Source organism: Macaca thibetana, chromosome 4 (assembly GCF_024542745.1).
Source record: "Macaca thibetana thibetana isolate TM-01 chromosome 4, ASM2454274v1, whole genome shotgun sequence".
NCBI classification, from domain to species: domain Eukaryota; kingdom Metazoa; phylum Chordata; class Mammalia; order Primates; family Cercopithecidae; genus Macaca; species Macaca thibetana.
In genome coordinates, this window is record NC_065581.1 from 10,627,795 (window position 1) to 10,646,909 (window position 19,115).

Sequence of the window (19,115 nt, forward strand, 5' to 3'; positions counted from 1 at the left end):
CGTCCTCCCTTGTTACTCCAGCCTTCCTGGTACTATAATGGTCTCTATATTTTAAGCCTTCTCTAAGAAATCCTTCCCTACCCTGAGACCATAAAAATATTCTCCCATATTTTCTATTAATGATTTTTCTGGTTTTACCATTTTGATATATCTGAAAATTATTTGTGGGGGGCAGCAAAAGCAATACATCTAATATTATCTTTCTCCATTTGGATAGCTAATGTTTCCAGTACCATTTATTGAATAGTGCTGATTTTTAGTGCCATTTCCTTCTCAGTCTAAGTTCCTTGGGTCAGTTTCTAAGCTATTATCTTCCATTAGTCTATTTTTCTAATAGCAATAGCATCATTTCAGTTATTATGCTCAAAATGTTCTTGGCTATTTTTGGTCCTTGCACTTGCCAATTAGTACTAGGATTAGCCTGTAAGGTTCTGATAAGAATTTGGCTGTGATTTTTACTGGATGATGTCAATAAAAAGTTAGCAATCCCCTTCAGTGGATAATATCCAAAAGCCATAAGGAAAATGAGAACTACAAACTCTAACTTTATTGAAACTAGAAGAAATGGAAACTGTAAACCATGAAGTATGTGAAGGAGCTTCCAAAGCAGCAAAGATCACAGTGTTGCATGTGGGAAGAAGCAGGCAGGGGATATTGATTTCCACAAATCTCAGAAAGAGCCAGCAAAGTCGATTTCTTCAAGGTGAGAGGACACTCTTAGAGGAACAAAAGCACGAGTCCTGGCTTCTTTTTATAGCAGTGCAATAACAATGTCTGAACTGACAGAAAGAATGTCTATGGACCTGGTTTGGTTCCAAAGAAGCAAAGGAGAAGAGGCTAAATGAGGAAACTCACGGATAAGTTGGATGTATAACTACCTACCAAAAATCTACTGCAAACATGTTATTCCTTTTTTTTTTTTTTTTTTTGAGATGGAGTCTCGCTCTGTTGCCCAGGCTGGAATGCAGCAGCGCGATCTTGGCTCACTGCAAGCTCCACCCCCTGGGTTCACGCCATTCTCCTGTCTCAGCCTCCTGAGTAGCTGGGACTACAGGTGCCTGCTACCACACCCAGCTATTTTTTTTTTTTGTATTTTTAGTATAGACGGGGTTTCACTGTGTTAGCCAGGATGGTCTTGATCTCCTGACCTTGTGATCCACCCGTCTCGACCTCCCAAAGTGCTGGGATTACAGGCATGAGCCACTGTGCCCAGCCCAAACATGTCATTCTTAAAGATGAAATATCAGAAGTATTTTATTTAAAGTAATAAGGATGACATTACCACTTTCATATTCAACATTTTAAAGGAAACTGTAGCCAGCTCAATAAGGCAAGAAAAAGAAAAAAGCTATAAGAGTTGAAAGAGAAAGACCTTTTCTATCAAAAGTAGAAATTAGGGCAGGGAGAGAGAATACACCAGATTTATCTAATCTTTGCTTCTACTTTTTAGGCAATTCTTAGGCAATTTCTTCACAATTACCATGAGCATCAAAGTAATGTTATCAACAACTACTTACACTTAATTATGAGTTTAACTTATTTCTCTGCTTGCTATGTTTTCTTATATTCCATTTGTCTCTTTCTTAAATTAATATTTTATACAATTAGAGTACATCTTTTGGTAATTATTAATAAATGTTTTGAAAGTAGTGTACACTATTTGAGTTCTTACATTTGTTTTCACTCTTGAATGATAGGTTTGTTGGGTACATAATTCTGAATTTAAGATAATCTCCCTTGGAACTTTGCTCTGATCACTTTTTGTATCAAATGTCACTAATGACTCTGTTACTAATTAGATCTCTTTCCTTTCTAGATAATCTATTCACTATATAATCTTTTAGGATCTTTTTTTTCTTTGACTTTGAAGACTTGAAATTTTATGAGAAAGTATCTAATGTGTGGATTTCTTTTAAAAATTAACTGTCTGGCACTCAATAGGTACTTTCCAAGCCAGGCTCAATGGCACATGCCTATAATACCAGCTGCTCAGGAGGCTGAGGTGGGAGGATAATTTGAGTCCAGAAGTTCAAGATCAGCCTGGGCAACATAGAAAGACTCCACCTCAAGTTAAAAAAAAAAAAAAAAAAAAAAAAGGGTACTTTTAATCAGAAGATTCAAATTTTTCTTTAGCTATTGAAAATGGTTTTCTAAATTTTTTTGATAGGTCCTCTTACATTCAAATAGAGGTACTGGGCTTCAGAAGGTGGCAGTGAACTCTGGCTCCCACCAGAATAGACACATCTTTCCACGTGGCCTTGAGTTTCAGCAACAATATCCAGTTAACAGCTTTGGGGGCAGCAACTGTAGCATCACAGCTGGCACTGCAGCATCACAGCTGGCACTGCAGCACCAAGGGGGGCCCTGGAGTCTTTCCACCTGAAAGCAGCTTGTTCTGCTCATCAGAACAAGTGGGGATTCTGGAAGTGCTGTTCCCACCTCAAATAGTAAAGCCAGACCCCACCATCTAGCCCACCAAGCTACAGTATATAAAAGCCAAAAAACAACACTTAAAATGTTCATTTATCTCAGGATGTGTATTAGTTTCATATGGCTGCTATAAGAGATTACCAAAAACTCAGTGGCTGGTTTTGTTTGTTGTTTGTTTGTTTTTGAGATGGAGTCTCGCTCTTGTCACCCAGGCTGGAGAGCAATGGCATGATCTTGGCTCACTGAAACTTCCGCCTCCTGGGTTCAAGCCATTCTCCTGCCTTAGCCTCCAGAGTAGCTGGGATTACAGGTGCATGCCACCACACCTGACTAATTTTTTTTTTTTTTTTTTGTATTTTTAGTATTTTCTAGTAGAGATGAGGTTCCACCATGTTGGCTAGGCTGGTCTCGAACTCCCGGCCTCAGGCGATCCATCCACCTTGGCCTCCCAAAGTGCTGGGATTACAGACGTGAGCCACCGCACCCAGCCTTGAATGACGTATTTCTTTATGACCTTACATATAGGGATTTTGTAAGGCACCACAGGGTCAAGATTAGGATGAGACATGTGAAACACCTGGAGTATAAAACTCAAGAAGGTGTTCACATTCAGGATCAGCACTCACATAACCCTGAGAGTGAATGCCTCATCACTTGACCCTAGTCCTGGCCTGATACACAATAAACCCGCACATAAATCGTTAATACAGAAACAGTGTTACTCTTACTCTAAGAGTGTGATGCAAGTTATTCAAATAGCAGATTCAGGCATCACATATCACCAATGAAGTGGGACTGTACAAATAAGTTTTAGGAAAACATGTGCTTTACCTTAAGTGATAGATGCCTTACATTGAAACATTCTAGACCCAAATATTGCTACGCCAAACATACACCTCTGCAGTCTAGGGTTAGTGTCAGCAAATCACGCTATAACAAATTAAATTGTAAGTCTAATAATAATAATTTAAAAACAAGAAAAGCAATTGAAAACACCAACTCAGCACTACACTGATAACAAAGTACCCTATGGAGTTCCAATGAGATCCATTCATGTGTGTGTGCAATAGGAGCTTCACAAGATTGGCAAGCCAGACTTAGCAATGGTATATTGAATATAAACCCTGGTAATGCATTGATTTTAATTTTTGAATACAAAATTATACTTTCCTTTACTATTTAGTAATTAGTTACTAAATAGTAAAAACTATTACTGTTAGTAATAGTAAATAGTAAAGACTCCTCCGTTGCCATAAAAATTAAAGTCTATTCAATTCCACATTATATCACCATAAGAAAAGAGGAATATGTGGATTGCTTTGCTGCCAAAAAGGATCTTCAAGGTATACTAGGCTGGGCATAGTGGCTCATGTCTGTAATCCCAGCACTTTGGGAGGCCGAGGAGGGTGGATCACCTGAGGTGAGGAGTTCAAGACCAGCCTGGCCAACATGGCAAAAACCCATCTCTACTAAAAAATACAAAAATTAGCTGGGCATGGTGGCAGACACCTATAATTCCAGCTACTCAGGAGGCTGAGGCAGGAGAATCACTGGGATCCAGGAGGCGGAGGTTGCATTGAGCCGAGATTGTGCCACTGCACTTCAGCCTGGGTGACAAGACGAAACTCTGTTAAAAAAAAAAAAAAAAAAAAAAGGTATACTAGTTAACTACTGACCACTCTTTGACAAGATAAGGTAAAGGTGAAAATGGAAAGGGTGAATACAATTTGGAGTGCATAGTTCAGTGGCCTCAGGCATATTCACACATAAGTGCAACCATCAGCACAATGTGTTTAGAACATTTTCATCACCTCAGAAAGAAACTTCGTGCCCTTTAGCTATCATTCTATTCTTCTCTCCCCTCTCCTCTTTCCTCGTTCCCGTCCCTATCTCCCAGCCTTAAACAAGCACTAGATTAATTTCTGTTCTAGAGATTTCTCTATTTTGGATTTTCATATAAATAGGATTATATAATATGTGACCTTTAAAAACTGGCTTCTTTCACTTAGCATAATATTTTCAAGGTACATCCATATTGTAACATGTATCAGTACTACATTTTTAATGGCTAAATAATATTTCATTGCATATCACGTTTTGTTTGTCCATTCAATAGTTGATAGACATTTGAATTGTTTCCACTTTTAAGCTAGTATGAATAATGCTACTATAAACATTTATGTAAAAATGTTTGTGTGGACATAATTGCTTTCATTTCTTTTAGGTATACACCTAGGAGCAGAATTTCTGGGTCATATTCTTGCTTAATTGAGGAATTGCCAGACTGTTTTCTAAAGTGGCTGTACCATTTTATATTCCCACTAGCAATGCACGAGGATTTCAATTTCTCTACATCCTTGTCAACACTTGCTATTATCTGACTTTTTAATTCTAGCCATCCTAGTGGATGTAAATTGATAACTCATTGTGGCTTTGATTTAAATTTCCCTGATAACTAATTATGTCAAGCATCTGTTTATGTGTTTATTTGCCATTTGTGTATCTACTCAGCAGAAATGCTTTGCCCATTTTTCAATTGGGTTATTTGTCTTATTATTGAATTGTAAGAGTTCTTTATATATTCTGGATACAAGCCCTTTATCAGATATATGATGTGCAAATACTGTCTTTCATTCTGTGGGTTGTCTTCTTTTCTTTTTTTTTTTTTTTTTTTTCCTGGAGACAGAGTCTTGCTCTGTGGCCCAGGCTGGAGTATAGTGGCATGATCTCAGCTCACTGCAACCTCTGCCTCCTTGGGTTCGAGCAATTCTCTTGCCTCAGCCTCCCAAGTAGTTGAGATTACAGTCACGGGCCACCACGCCCAGCTAATTTTTTGTATTTTTAGTAGAGGCAGGGTTTCACCATGTTGGCCAGGGCTGGTCTCGAACTCCTGACCTCAGATGATCTCAGCTTCCCAAAATGCTGGGATTACAGGCATGAGCCACTGCGCCTGGCTTGTCTTTTCTTAATTGTATCTTTTGAAGCACAGAAGTTGTTAACTTTGATGAAGTCAAATTTTTTATTTTGTCACTTGCATTTTTGGTGTCCTATCTAAGAAACTATTGCTTAATCCAAGGTCATAAAGATTTATTTACTCCTACGTTTTCTTCTGTGAGTTTTACTGTTAACTCTTGTATTTAGATCTTTGATCCATTTCGACTTAATTTTTGTTAAAGATATGAGGTAGAGATCCCAATTCATTCTTTTTTATGTGGATATTCAGTTATTTCTGTGTTATTTGTTGAAAAGACTATTCTTTCCTGCCTCAAATTGCCATGGAAACCTTGTTGAAAATCAATTGACCATAGTTATCTGTATCGGGGTGTCTAATCTTTTGGCTTCCTGGGCCACAGTGGAAGAACTGTCTTGGGCCACACAGAAAATACACTAACACCAACGATAGCTGATGAGCTAAAAAATAAATAAATAAATAAATAAATAAATAAATAAATAAATAATTGCAAAAAAACTCATGTCTTTTAGAAAGTTTACAAATTTATGTTGGGCTGCATTCAAAGCCACCATGGGCCACGGGTTGGATGGGCTTGATCTATGTCATCGGTACTGTTATGTCAATACCACATTGTCTTGATTACTGTAGCTTTATGGTAGGTTTTTAGATCAGTAAGTGTGAGTTCCTCATTTTTGTCCTTTTTAAAGATTGCTTGGCTCTTTTGGAGTCATTGACTTTTTAAACTTTGTCTATTATTTCATCTCTTTCTATTAAACATAACTGAAGTGCCCTTTCTGTTTTCCTTTCAATTGCCACAAGCCTTAGTTCATTTACGACCATAATTTGCTCCCAATACTTACATGAGTTCATGCTATTTATTTTTATTTTTATGCCATCTGTCTCTACCATTTTAGAACACAGATGATCAAATAGCCCCTGTGTCTAATTTCTTTTTGGAGTCATTGGTCACAATGTTGTTTGATTCTTGTTCTTTAGAACCTCGCATTCCTCTTGGGCTATCTTTCTTAAAATCATGCCCTAGGCTTTTTGTCTTCATTGTTATGGGCCCTTGTTTGCTAATGGACCCTGACTCTGCATGCTCCTGTTGAGGCAGGAGGTGCCAGGACCACATGCTTAAGAGCACTCTCTCTCATATAACCTGTGGCCTAGAAAAGAGACACAGTGTGGTTAGCTACAAAGACCAGATTATGTCATCTATCTAGGCTCCTCCATTCTGAAAATGTTGGCCAGAAGCTGTAACAGAATCCTATAAAAACGAACTGCATTTTCCCTCAATCTGTGGGCTATCTATTCTAGATATTTAGACTAGACAGATCCATTCACTAATAGTGCAAAGAAGTACAGAGATGCCCTCCAAGCAGCCTTCCTTCTAGTTGTAATTATGGCAAGACACCAGAATATTATGATACAAATTCCCTCTCTTCTTCAAGGTCTGCGGCTCCTTTGCACATAGTCCACAGAACACTCACTTTTTTCAGCAGAGTCAGAGACTGACCAAAGTGGTGTCTGAGAGTTGGTCAGAGGTCTGGGCAATCGCTGAGTCACCTGGGATTTCTTATTTCTTTCCATCTTTGTGTGACTTCCTAAAAAGATAGGAAGGAACTAAAACATAAGACATTCAACAGCTTTCTTATAATAATCACCAAGAAATATAATGGGGAAAGATCCCACTAACACAAAATATATATAAACAATTTAAACAAGAAATGTTCGAGATAAAAGACAAGGTGGGGAAAAAAATGTTCAGTTTATGTAACTGATACAGATTTAATCATCTTTTTATATAAAGTGGCCAACTACAAATCAATAAGAGAGGATTGTCTTTATTAAAAATTGTGGGATGAGGAGGAGCTGGATGCTAGTCCAGACTGTTTCACAGTTGCCACCAAGGGAAACACCAGGAAAGAAGAAGGAGATGGTGAAGTGGCAGATTTAGTATTTATGTGAAACTATATAGTTGTCCTTCAGTATATGGGGGGATTGTTTCCAGGACCCCCACATATTGTCTTATGCCCAATTTCTGCCTCTAAAGAAAGAAGAAGTAAAAACTAAAAGGCAGAAATGAAATCCACAGGCAGACAGCCCGGCGCCGCACCCTGGGCCTGGTAGTTAAAGATGGACCCCTGACCTAATTGGTTCTGTTATTTATAGATTACAGACATTGTATAGGAATGCACTATGAAAATCCCTATCCTGTTTTGTTCCGATCTAATTACCGGTGCATGCAGCCTCCAGTCACGTACCCCCTGCTTGCTCAATCAATCACTATCCCCTCACACGCACCCCCTTAGAGTTGTGAACCCTTAAAAGGGACAGGAATTGCTCACTCGGGGAGCTCGGCTCTAGAGACAGAAGTCTTGCCGATGCCCCTGGCCAAATAAACCCCTTCCTTCTTTATTTCGGTGTCTGAGGAGTTTTGTCTGCGGCTTGTCCTGCTACACCCTAAGGAGCTCAGTATAGGAAAAGTCAGCCCTTCCTATATGTGGATTTCACATCCCACAAATACTGTATTTTCCATCGACTTTTGGTTGAAAAAATTTCTGGTATAAGTGGATCCACTCAGTTCAAATCCACACTATTGAAGAGTAAATTATAATTAAAAGAAAACCCTATAGGACCAATCTCCTCAATTCCACCTATGTTTTGGGAAGATGGAGTGGAAGAATGTTGGGATCTCTTCGCTTCCTCTACAAAATAAGTATAAAACATGCTTTTTAAAATTAATTAATTAATTAATTATTTTTTAGACAGAGTTTTGCTCTTGTTGCCCAGGCCAGAGCACAGTGGCACAATCTGGGCTCACTGCAACCTCCACCTCCCAGGCTTAAGTGATTCTCCTGCTTCAGCCTCCCAAGTAGCTGGGATTATATGCATGCACCACTATGCCCGGCTAAGTTTTTGTATTTAGTGGAGACACGGTTTCTCCATGTTGGCCAGGCTATTACTGAACACCAGTGAACACCAAAACAAACCACTGGGGAACCATTTATTCCTTGATCCACCTCCATGAATCTTTTACTTAATGAGACATGGATATTGAATGCATTAAAGACTTAATTTTTAGAATATAACATATTAGCCTTTAAATATGATTTAATATCTATCATAAGGATTCAAACACACAAACCACTTAGCTGAATTTCTAAAACACATTACAGGAAAATTATTGGCTACCCCTCCCTGCAGAGTGCACGCCTATAATCCCAGCTACTCAAGAGCTGAGGCAGAATTGCTTAAAGCGGGGAGGCAGAGGTTGCAATGAGCTGAGATTGCACCACTGCCCTCCAGACTGGGCGACAGAGTGAGACTCTGTCTTAAAAAAAAATAAATAAATAAATAAATAAATAAAATAAAATAAAATAAAATAAAAAATAGAGATGGGATCTTGCTATATTGCCCAGGCTGATCTCCTACTCCTAGGCAAAAATGATCCTCCCACCTAGGTCTCCCAAAATGCTAGGATTACAGGTGTGAGCCACCATGCTCAGCCCAAAAGGGGCATTCTAAGATCATCATCAAAAAGTATAGTTTCTTGTACGTCTGCAGTTCTCAAAGTATGGTTCCTGGAGCAGTCAGCACTGGAAACTTGGAAATGAAATTATCTGGCCCTCCCCAGACCCGCAGAATCAGAAACTCTGCAGGGAGGGGTAGCCATCTGCGTTTTCAAGCCCAGGTGATTCTGAGGTATGCTAGCCTTTGAGAACACCCGTCACAAGGAAATACTTTTCCTGTAATGTGTTTTAGAAATTCAGCTAAGTAGTTTGTATGTTTGAATCCTTATTATACATATTAAATCATATTTAAAGGCTAATATGTTACATTCTAAAAATTAAGTCTTTAATGCATTCGATTTCCGTGTCTCATTAAGTAAAAGATTCACGGAGGTGGATCAAGGAATAGGTGGTTCCCTAATGGTTTGTTTTATTGGTTCGTTGGTGTCTCAAGAAAAAGAGTCCATAGCCGGGCACGGTGGCTCAAGCCTGTAATCCCAGCACTTTGGGAGGCTGAGACGGGCGGATCACAAGGTCAGGAGATCGAGACCATCCTGGCTAACACGGTGAAACCCCGTCTCTACTAAAAAATACAAAAAACTAGCCGGGCGAGGTGGCGGGCGCCTGTAGTCCCAGCTACTCCGGAGGCTGAGGCGGGAGAATGGCGTAAACCCGGGAGGCGGAGCTTGCAGTGAGCTGAGATCCGGCCACTGCACTCCAGCCTGGGCGACAGAGCGAGACTCCGTCTCAAAAAAAAAAAAAAAAAAAAAAAAAAAAGAAAAAGACTCCATGGTTGGGCCAACAGCAAAGGGAACAAATAGACAAATTCCCAAGTCCTGCAGGAAGAACACGGCTTGTTTAGGGACCCTCCACAATTCCCTGACTGATTCCAACCACTTCTGTCTCTCTCCTCACGAACACTGTAGATGCCCCTGGATCCATAAACCAAGAAATCTCAGCTGCGAGTCTTAGAGCTGTGAAGTGGATTTTTCAGGAAACTATGCACATAGCCTGTCACGGTAACACTTTCTCCTTTTTTCTTCTCTAATGGAACTTCCATTTTCACCATTAGAATAAAGAGAGGGAATGAAAGAATGACAGTATCTGTCTGGAATGATCACAGAAATGATTGTGCCTGGGTCATAATGCGAGTGGTCAAGAATTAATAGCCCTCAAAACATGCCAGTAGATTTGCAGTAATTATTTCATCTTATAGATTTAGAGCTTTAAAATCCTCCTCATTTTATAGATAGGGAAACTGAGGCTCTGAGAAAGAAAATGACAAGCCCGTGAGGTGCCAGTGAGAGGCAGGACCAGGAGCAGAACGTGGCCCTCTGACTTGGAGCCTAGGGCTTTGTCACTGCAACCTGCCTCCCTTAAGTCTCTGCCTCCTGCAGTAATAGCTAGATGGAAAGCAGAAAGCCCTCCAAGTCCTAGGAACACACTGCACATGGTAGCATTTGACTAGACTTCCCTGCTCACACACACACATATTTGCTTGATGTGGAACAAGTTACAAAATTCTTTGGTGTATTCTTAGTTCATGAGTCATCTTAATATATAGACGGGTGTGAAAATGACCTCCTGTTTGTGAACCGCGGAGAGATTTGCTCTGGTTTTGTTCTTGGTGCCTTCAGGGAAAGAGTCTGTTTGAAAGCCCCTCCTCACTTCCCCTCTCTCTTCCTTTTGGACCCAGCAGCTGAGAACTCATTTTTCTTGGAGTCATTTTCACAGCCTAGTCTATGAAGAATGCTGCTGCGTGATAAAATCCTCACTGAACCGCGGCAAAATGAGAAAAAGGGACAATGTAGCAAGTTTTTAAAAAAGCCATGTTTCCAAAGTTTAAAGGACCGTCCTTTATTTGAAATTAAGTCCTTCCTCTTTTGTATGTATGTTAAAATACCATATTTAGAAATAGATGATGGAAGTCACTTAATTAAATGGCAAAACAAAAAGTTGGCCATTATATATTTGTTAATCTTCTTAGTATTTCTAATCCATGAGATTCAAATGTCTGAGAACAAGGCCAGCACAGTAGTTCACGCCTGTAATCCCAGCACTTTGGGAGGCCGAGGCAGGCGAATCACCCAAGGTTGGGAGTTTGAGACTAGCCTGGCCAACATGGTAAACCCCGTCTCTACTAAAAATACAAAAATTAGCTGGGCATAGTGGCACATGTCTGTAATCCCAGCTACTTGGGAGACTGAAGCAGGAGAATCACTTGAACCTGGGAGGTGGAGGTTGCAGTGAGCCGAGATCGTACCACTGTACTCCAGACTGGCCAAGACAGCGAGACTCTGTCTCCAAAAAAAAAAAAAATCTATGAGAACAATGTCTTTAAGTCATTGCTTTTTTTAAAAGTGCTTCTTACCCATATGTGAAGAGCCAGTTTTTTCTTTCCAGTCAGTTGTGCAACATTATTATAAAATATAATGAAAAGAATTAATTTTTAAAAAAACCAAAATGCTGCCTGGATGTTGCGGTACTGTCAGATTGTTATAAAAGTTCCCCTATCTGCCCAATTTCTTCATTTTCTCACTGCAGACTAGTGGTTAAATAGTTGGGAAAACAGCCCCCATCTGTAGGACACCCCTGCAGTACATGAAGTTGGAACATCACACTCTGTAACACCAGACTCTGCAAGGATGTGATGAGAAAAGGTATGGCCCAATCCATTTGGGAAACGCTGAGAAAATAATGCAGAAATTTCAGAGCCATTCATCTGGTGATACGGGGAGCAACATGCAATCTTTTTCCAACTTATCTGACCATAGAACCACCACCCCTATTTTAGTAGTTCATCTCGTTCATGTCTTTCTCTTAACTCTCGTGTTTCACAGATCGCAGTTTGGGAAACCATGCTCTGAAACATAGCAGCTGCCTGTTTTCTAGGAGAGAACACTGATGGCATGCCCCCTAGGCCAGCTTTGCATTTAGAACACTGAGATGGGCCACACTGCAGTATGTGGATGTGTCTGTGTGCCCACATCTCTTCACACAACTTTACTTCATCGGAAGCAAAACTAACCCAGTGTTTTCCTCTCCCTTACGCCAATTGATGTCACTTCTAACCTTGCCTCCTTTCTCTGACCTGCACCCGTGGTGCCAGTGAAAGCTCCTGTGCCTTGCTACCTTTCTCCTTTCTCCAGTTCAGCTCACCCAGCCCCTTCCTACTGTCGATGTCTCTCGTCCTTTCCTGTTGTGCACGTAAATTCACCGTGTGCCTGTCAGTAGAAGTCATCTTTATCCTTTAAATCCTTCCTTTACACTCCTGCCAAAGTCAAAGTCATCTTCTAAAGCCACGCCTCTAACCACACCATGCAGGGCTTACGATTCTTCCCTACTGTCCATGTACAGGGTCCTTTCGACACACAAGAACATAATGTCCCTCTTCAACCCTGTGCCTGCCAACCCTGAACCATCCCCCACCACCATTGCGTGGTCACACCCCGTGAACCCTTTGGGTCTCAGCTTCCCCCTAAGGGCAGGATAGCAGCTAAAGGAGCAATATGATAAAACAAGGAAAAGAAGAGGGCATGGCATTTTGAGGTCAGGCTTCCCAGCATGGTTTCTGGGGCACTCCAGGTTGCTGTGAAGGTGAAGCATTGTGGGAGGGAGGGAGAAGTGTGTGGCTTCTAGTTCCAGCTTGGAGTTGGACAGAGGAGGCAGTCAGTGAGAAGGGGCTATGTGGAGTGGAGAGGATTCTTTGGGAAGGATGTACTGACTAGAGTCATTAGGAGAAGAGAGATACTTCATTTCCTAAACTTGCAACCATACACATAGCATGATACATATACACATAGCATGATAGTGCTGTCTTCTGTGTAAGACCACGTGTGCTTAGTCATCCAAATTCTTACTTATTGGCTATGCAAAGATGCTTAGGAAACTAAAGTATAATTTGAGACAATTTTTTTAAAAAAACTTACTACCTCATGTAGGCCTTTATTTGTACTCCTTGACCTAACTTCCACAGTACTCCATAGGTTTCTGGGGCATGTAGCATATTTTATTCTGTACTTCAGTATTTGGGGAAATTCTCTTTTCCTTATATATGCCTCTCCAGATGTGATCAGATGCCTGATTCATCTTGCAAATCTGAAGTGTCACCTGGTAGTAGGAATAACCATTGTCATATTTACTGAATGAATTCGTGCTATAAATTTCTACAACTTGTCAGCTTGAAACTTGCATTCACCCACAAAATTCTATTTCAGACTCACCCTTGCTGCTTTTGCAAATAAATGCAGTTGAGAGATTCATTTGCAAGTGAAGCAGCGTATCTTACACCACAAACACTCATCTCAGAGAGCTGAAAGAATCCAGAACGCTTTCTCTCTCCGGATGCAAGATGTTTTTGTTTGGTTATTGTTTCACTTGGTTTCTCTTGATGTCTTCTTGTTTACTTGCAGGTCACTATCAGCGAGATACCTGCATCTATGGACCTGGGGATTTAAAGTGGCTCTATGAATCTTCCAGCATGTTCGCAAACAAGCTGCAGACATATCCACTTACTGTGGAATGCCTAGAACTGAGGATTTGAGAGAAAACTCTGAATCAGGGTGAAGTCCCAGTGGAACCAGACTGGTATTTGCTCCAAGAGTAAGAGCTACTTCAAAGAAAATATAAAATATCAACAATAAAAAAACTAATAACTCTTATTTTGGAATATGTGCCCTACTTTCCTCATACATCTTGTCTAGGACACGTGGCAGCCCTGGGGACCGCCTATGAGCCTGCAGGAAGAACATCCCTGGATCACTGTGAACATGGAAGGCATGAAAGTTCAATTGACTACAGCTGGCACCTTAGCCATGAGCTGCTGTTTCTTAACTCCCAATCTAACTTAACTCCTAATCTAACCCATTCTTATCATAGTCTTAAATATAATATTACATATGTTGTAGAATGCCCTAATTAAGGAGTGTCCCTCCAGAAATTAGTGGTTTTTCCCTGTCTCCCTTAGTGAGAAAGAAATCCAGCTTTCTTTTTTTTTTTTTTTTTTGGAGACAGGGGCTCACTTTGTCATCCAGACTGGAGTGCAGTGGCATGATCTCAGCTCACTGCAGTCTCGACCTCCTGGACTCAAGCCATCCTCCTCCCACCTCAGTCCCCCAAGCAGCTGGGACTACAAGTGCACGCCATCATGCCTGGCAATTTTTTTTTGTACTTTTTATAGAGACGAGGTCTCACCATATTGCCTGGGCTGCCAGCTATTTGATATGTAAGCAAGAACGGGAAGTTACCTTAAAGCAAAGTAGTTTCTTCTTGCTGTGCCAAGAACCACTAAATTACTGAACGCTTATGTAAGTACAGAGCCAAGAGCCTTGTTATTCTGGGAAAAAGGTTTAACCAAGCTCTTTGAATTTTGAGAGCTTTGTGAAAATTAGTCTCACTTCTTAGTGGAAGAATTGGCCACCAAGAAGAAGACAGTGGAACTCTGTTGCGTGGGGCTCACGCCTGTTTATCAACGCTGATCTGCTGGCAGAATGTAACCCTCAGCCATTACTTTCCCTTAAAAATCTCATGTATTTATAGCAGCATTATTCGCAATAGCCAAAAAGTGGAAGCAACCCAAATGCCCGTGGACAGACAAATGGATAAACAGAACGGGGGGCACATACATTCGATAGAATATGATTCAGCCTGAAAAAGGAAGGAAATTCTGACACATGCCACAACGTGGATGCACCCTGAAAACATCATATTACGTGGAAGAAGCCAGACATTAAAGGTCATGTATTATATGGTTCCATTTATACGAAATGTCCAGAATAAACAAATCTACAGAGACAGAGAATGGTGGTTGCCAGGTGGTGGGAGGAGAGGGAGAGTGGGGAGTTTTTATTATTCAATGGGTACAAAGTTTCAGTTTGGGAAGATGAAGAGTTCTGGAGAGGGATGGTGGTGATGGTAGCCAACAACACAAATATATTTAATGACATTGAACTGTACACTTAAAAATGGTTAAGATCGGCTGGGCACGGTGGCTCATGCCTGTAATCCCAGCACTTTGGGAGGCAGAGGTAGGAGGATCACGAGGTCAAGAGTTCAAGAGCATCCTGGTCAACATGGTGAAACCCTGTCTTTTCTCAAAATACAAAAATTAGCTGGGTGTGGTGGTGCCTGCCTGTAATCTCAGCTTCTCAGGAGGTTGAGGCAAGAGAATTGCTTGAATCCGGGAGGCAGAGGTTGCAGTGATCCAAGATCGCATCACTGCACTCCAGCCTGGTGACAGAGTGAGACTCCATCTCAAAAAAAAAAAAAAAAAAAAAGAAAAAAGGTTAAGATCTTAAATTTTATGTTATATTTATTTTTTACCTCAAAGTTTTTAAAATTATAAAACAGCCACACAAATGTTCTGCTCCATCCAGAACCTGTAAGGTCAACCACAGCAGGGGGTCAGCCTCCATCACAGAACCTGGACCAGACCTTCAGTAGAGAGTGAACAGGTGCTTCACTACCCTACAGTCCCCTTCTCCTCCTTTCCCCAGAGTCAAAAGCTCAAAACTCACCTTCCAGCTATAGCAGTAAATTCACGAAGCTGTCCACCTCCCCTCTCTCAGGTCCAAATCCCTCCCTGTCAAGGGCATAGGGATCCCCAAGTATTCACCCCATTGCTTGATAGAGTGTGGCATTTGTTGACGTAGGTAGAATTGGGAGCAATGCATTACAAATATGCTAATTTTGAAATGCCTATTTGGCACCCAAAATGAGTTATCAAATAAACAGCAGGACATACAATGGGAAGCTCAAAAGAAAGGCTGGGTTGCAAAAATGAATGCGGGCTCCTAGCACAGAAAGCGTAGACTGGAATGGAAATGGATAAGCTCACCCTGAGAAAAGCAGAGACAGAAGAGCAAGTGTGTGGCCAAAGACTGAGTTAGCTGGACGAATGAAAATGGAGGAAACATCACCCAAGTCTTTCTAACCCACCCACATGAGATGGCCAAATTAAGGACAGAATTCAATCGGGACACTTTGTGTTCCAGTGAGAGAAATTGAACCAAGAGGCTTGTATTGGAAACTTTGTGATTTCCAAAAGAAACAGGATGCAGAAACTGAAAAACCAGAGAATAAACCACATGACTCTTGCTCTGGCATAACTCCCTGCTCTCTGTAAATCAACTTTATGCCACAGCAGGAAACACTGCTATGGCAGCAACGGAACTCATCTCCTCCAGCTCCGCCATCAAGGACAACTGAGCTTCCTTTCAATTCCAGTTCAAAAAATTCCATGGAAGAATAGATGGGTTCAGCTTAGGTCATGTGACCACCCTATTGCTATCATCTGAATGTTTGTGTCCCCTCGAAAACTTGTAAGTTGAAATTCTAACCCCTAAGGTGATAGTATTTAAAGATGGGATCTTTGGGAGGTGACTGGGTCTTGAGGATGGAGCCCTCATGAATGGAATTAGCGTCCTTGTAAAAGAGGCCCCGGAAGGCTGGGAGCAGTGGCTCATGCTGTAATCCCAGCACTTTGGGAGATGAGGTGGGCGGATCACAAGGTCAGGAGTTCAAGACCAGACTGACCAACATGGTGAAACCCCGTCTCTACTAAAAATACAATTAGCCAGGTATGGAGTCACGTACCTGTAATCCCAGCTACTCGGGAGGCTGAGGCAGGGGAATCACTTGAACCCAGGAGGCAGAAGCTGCAGTGAGCCGAGATCGCACCATTGCACTTCAGCCTGGGCAACAGAGCAAGACTCTGTCTCCAAAAAAAAACAAAAAAAAAAAAAAAAAAAAAAACGGGTCCGACAGAGCTGCTTGGCCCCTTCCACTGTGTGAGACAACACTGTGAGAAGGCACAATCTATGAACCAGGCACAATTTATGAACCAGGAACCTCTCACCAGACACTGAATCTGCCAGTGCCTTGATCTTAAACTCATCAGCCTCCAGAACTAAAAGAAATAAATTTCTGATGTTTATAAGCTACTTAGTTTAAGGTATTTTTGTAATTACAGCCCCAAAGGACTAAGATACCTGCCAATATTGGATAGGTTGGGTTGGAGCCAGTGCCTAGACCAGTCTGTAACTGTGACCAGAGAGGAAGGGTTTGTGAAAATAGGGAAGTCCTCACCAGAATAGCCAGATTTTTTTTTTTTTTTGAGACGGAGTTTCACTCTTATCGCCCAGGCTGGAGTATAATGGTGCGATATCAGCTCACTGCAACCTCCCCCTCCCGGGTTCAAGCGATTCTCCTGCCTCAGCCTCCCAAGTAGCTGAGATTACACGCATGCGCCACCATGCCCGGCTAATTTTGTATTTTTAGTAGAGATGGGGTTACTCCATGTTGGTCAGGCTGGTTTCAAACTCCTGACCTCAGGTGATCCGCCCGCCTCGGTCTCCCAAAGTACTGGGATTACAGGCGTGAGCCACTGCGCCCTACCAGAATAGCCAGATTTGAGTGAGAAGAGCATTTCCTAAAAAAGGTTGGAAGAGGCCCAGGCAGACAAAAGTAAGTCCCCACTATACAACATCCAGACTCTTTGAGGCAGAAGCCTGTGTACAAAGATACGGTAACAAAGGAAGTAGTGACACCAGCCACACACACCCTCTCCCTCTAGTTGCCATTCCTTGTTTCTAAAAGAGATCATATCTTAATAATTATAGAACTCTAGCTGGCCTGGGGTGTCTGCCGCTGAAACTTCAATTGCAGCTCATTCAGGAGAAGCTAAGGCATATCACAGGTCTCAAAGCATCAGGTACACTATAGCAGTCCCACCCAGGGGACTGGGGTGGTCTGTTCTCAGCATTTTCCACCAATTTTGTAACAAGTAAGAGCCTAATTCTTCCAGACCCCATCTCCCCAAAGGCAACTAAATCAGAAGGAAAGATCTACTGAATACTGGTTCACAGAAGCCTAAAGCCGCCTCATCAGAGCCTGGGGATTCCATCCTGTTGACCCAGTGGACTTCTTTGTCTTATCACAGCAGAACATATCAGCACTAGAAATCAACACGTTGTTCCAGGCAGTGGTCATCAACCGTGATGAGGACAAGATGGCTTTTGCTTTCTTATCTCTCTACTCCCAGCACAGAAGCATTGCCTGTCCTTGCTCTCATATGCTCATCCCTGTGGATGAGATCATCACAATTAAAACTAGAGCGTTCACTATTGATGATCGATTACCTACATTGCTCACAAAATACGCCCAGAAGGGCTTATCTTATATATATATACACACTTTTTTTTTTTCAGAGACAGGGTCTTACTATGTTGCCCAGACTGATCTCAAACTCCTGGCCTCAAGTGATCCTCCCACTTCAGCCCCCAAAGCACTGGGATAACAGGCGTGAGCCACTGTGCCCAGCTGACATATTTTTTTTCCGAGTGGGATCAGGGTAACTTGGAAGGTAGCCAAAGCTGGGGCAGAGAAGGCAAGAAAGGCCCTGCTCTCACTGACTGTTGGAGAATGATAATTCTTTCAGAGTTTTCTGGGTTAGCAATGATGGGACCAAAAAGTCTAAGGTGAACAGTGTTATGGCAGGGACAAGACAGGGGCAACCTATGTATGAGAAGCAATGATTGCAGTCCATTGAAACAAATTACAGCTACAAAAAAAACATCCAATGCTCCATGATTCTGAAAAGGAGACAGGTGAGCAAAAGCACAGATTCTTACATAGTGTTGATTATTTCTATCCGGGGTTGCTGTAGATAGTGAGAGGCCTGTACTGAAGTTCTGGCTAACAGCTGTGTTATCAATCATTGATTGTTGGGGCCCTATCAAGTCCTACCCTGTTTAAGTCCTTCTGTTTAATAGTGAGTGAATGAATGAATTGTGATAAGCCCTTCTGGGCGTATTTTGTGAGCAATGTAGGTAATCGATCATCAATAGTGAACGCTCTAGTTTTAATTGTGATGATCTCATCCACAGGGATGAGCATATGAGAGCAAGGACAGGCAATGCTTCTGTGCTGGGAGTAGAGAGATAAGAAAGCAAAAGCCATCTTGTCCTCATCACGGTTGATGACCACTGCCTGGAACAATGTGTTGATTTCTAGTGCTGATATGTTCTGCTGTGATAAGACAAAGAAGTCCACTGGGTCAACAGGATGGAATCCCCAGGCTCTGATGAGGCGGCTTTAGGCTTCTATGAACCAGTATTCAGTAGATCTTTTCTTCTGATTTAGTGTATATATATATACACACAGACACACATATATATATGTAGCCAGGTGTGACAGTATATGCCTGTAATCCCTAGCTACTC

General features: G+C 41.6%; 1 long non-coding RNA gene across 3 annotated transcripts in view; it reads left to right on the plus strand.

The window, feature by feature from the left end:
* The window catches only part of LOC126953887 (uncharacterized), a 29,684-nt gene extending 15,931 nt beyond the window's left edge, over nt 1-13,753 (plus strand). For 2 of the 3 annotated variants that reach the window (XR_007725396.1, XR_007725397.1), the window contains 3 exons: nt 9,822-9,914; nt 11,440-11,555; nt 13,308-13,753. This is a non-coding gene — a long non-coding RNA (uncharacterized LOC126953887). The remainder of the gene's footprint in view (nt 1-9,821; nt 9,915-11,439; nt 11,556-13,307) is intronic. The other variant, XR_007725398.1, reaches the window with a different exon arrangement.
* Nucleotides 13,754-19,115: the final 5,362 nt, after the last annotated feature.